A 2,786-nucleotide genomic window follows, 5' to 3' on the forward strand; every position below is an offset into this window, starting at 1 on the left:
GTATATATATCATCTTGTTTTCAACTGCTATTACATGTATACCCAACTGTCAATGTTTTTCAAGTTTCTCCATGCTAACATTAACTCATATATTATCAAACAATGAACCACACAATTTATAACCAATTAAAATTAACTGAACCACCATCAAAACCAAGAGAGGTAAGACAAGAACAAGTAGGAAACTTACTCTCTTTCCCGATTTTACTACTTCATCCAGTTGTTTTTGATCCTCGGTTTTTGTTGGTGTGGTTTTAACTTCAAGCTCTCCTTTCGTCGTTGGGTTTCGATTCCAACCGAAATGATGAATCACCCTTCTGACACTATTTTGTTTACGATCGTGCTACTCTTATGTCTATTAACATTCTTTAGGTATTGTAGGTTTTATGTTGTTCTTTTAGTCGACTGCACAGCCTTCTAGTGGTTGATCCAATATAGCCGTGTTTGCACTTATGATACGTAAAATCAAATTTGTAGTAAGTTATCCAATGGATGTCATTTCTCTTTAAAGCTGAAAAACCCTTTTAACCTAACTTCTGTTTCGAAAACATAATTTAACTGAACTTGTGGATGTAGTTGTTTGATAATTTTCTTCTTACTCTTTTATGAAATATTTAATGTTCTGAACTTCTGCTTCTATGAGGTTTTAATTTCCTGATATCTTACTCTCTGCATAACACAGTTTTAACCAGATATTCTTTAAAAAAGCGAAAAAGTGAAACTTTTAAAATGTGGATAATGTCCAGTGAAAGTGAGTTTATGATATACTTTAGTGGTAAATATACCCTTGTTAGTTAAAACATGAATATCTATGAACGAGAGTCTCTCATTGTGTTCATTTTCCAAAGTAAACTTTAGTATTGTGATGTTTATCATTTAAAATTGAAGAAATTCGTTGATTGGCTTAACACTGTTAAACAACAAAAAAGTATCGTCAACATATCTCCAGCTACACACAGGTTTAAAACTTTCAGTATAGGACTCTAACCTAACTTTTTCATGGAAGCACAGAAAAAGTTTAGCAAGTTTAGCCGGAGCCCATAGCCATCAATCTGTTCATAGACATTACCATTAAACATAAAATGTGACTGTTTCGTAGCTAAACATAAAAGTTTTTTTAAAACCTCATTAGTTATACTCTTTGCAATTTTATTCTTGACAAACACAAAATTAGAACAAAGATCAATATTTTCGTCTAAAGTTATATTTGTAAACAATTACTCCATATCACTTTGTTGATTTAATCCAATTAATTTAAAATCACAATACCGTTACTTTTATCTGGTTTAGTGATTACAATGTCATAATTTAAAATCACAACACCACTACTTTTATTTGGTTTAATGATTACTATGTCATAACTTAAAATCACAACACCACTACTCTTATTTGGTTTAATGATTACTATGTCATAACTTAAAATCACAACACCACTACTTTTATTTGGTTTAGTGACTACGGTGTCTTACACTTTTTTAAAGGTTTAAAAGTCTTGGTTTCGTTTCTTTTCGTAAGTTCTGTTTTTTTTCTAGGTTTGAAATATTGTAACATCCCAAGAACACAACCAGTGATTTGAATTTTAACCTGTTCAAAAGTTGTGCACCCATTTTTATCCAAATTTGACACTTAGATCACTGTTGTAAGAAAATATCAAAACCTAGGAAATAATACTCTACAGTGACTTTCTTAGGAAGAATAGAGAAATGTAACCCCCAGGCTAATACCCTTTTCTTATCATGATACAAAAGGTAGTATGTTAAATTATGAATAACATCATAACAAATTAAAAGCGTAGAAATGATTAATAAAATAATTACAAAGCTTGAATAATGAAGTCCAAAATGAAGAAAAAAGAAATTGAAATAGATTTAATGTAGTGTTTATTTTTAACGTAAAGGTACTCTTATCTGTATTACGTACTTTCTGCCTTTTCGGAAAGTCATTATATTTTATAGAATTTTAGTAATAATTATGTTTTCTTTTTCAGAACTAAAGTGAAATAAATATCTAGTCATGTAAAAAAACAGATAATTAAGGTTCCGTAATGTTAACAGAGGGATACAGAAGTAAAAGACACATTTGTTAGTTTTGTTGTTTTTTTTTGTTTTAAAGCTGAATAGTAATTATTGATCTTAATCAATTTGATTAATGTATGTGTATGTGTGTGTGTGTGTGTATGTGTATGTGTGTATGTGAGAGTATGTTTGTATGTGTGTCATGCATGTATATATCACACACACATATGCATGCATGACATACACACATATTTCATTGTAACAAATGTGTTATTATATATTTATTTTATTATCAACGTTTGTTTAGATTAAGTTTATATTTTAAAACGTGCGTAACTTATAGTGTTAAATATGTATTGCGAAACTCCCGCCTATACTCCAAAGTTGTAGAAGATTCGCGAGAGTAAGAATCAGCAATATGTGTATATATGTAAACGCTCAAATGTAGCTCAGTGTTGTTAGTAAAACTGAAATTTCTAGAACGCCTCCACACGCCTATAAATATAACCAGCGCGACGCGCCGAGAAAGAGAGTATCTGTTGTTAGTTTGCTATAATTAGTGTGCTATAAACTTTGGAAGCTATAACTGTGATTGTTATAACGCTTATCAATCGGAAAACTTCAGATATTTGATCAGAAGCATTTACAAAGTTCGAACATTACAACTCATTCAACTTCAGTGGATTCTCATCGAACATTAGTATTTTTACGAAAACATTACATAACGTCACTATGGAAAACCCGGTGTGTGTGGCTGATAAATAACGAAGG

The sequence above is a fragment of the Limulus polyphemus genome, unplaced genomic scaffold (assembly GCF_000517525.1).
Source record: "Limulus polyphemus unplaced genomic scaffold, Limulus_polyphemus-2.1.2 Scaffold14, whole genome shotgun sequence".
Classification (NCBI taxonomy): domain Eukaryota; kingdom Metazoa; phylum Arthropoda; class Merostomata; order Xiphosura; family Limulidae; genus Limulus; species Limulus polyphemus.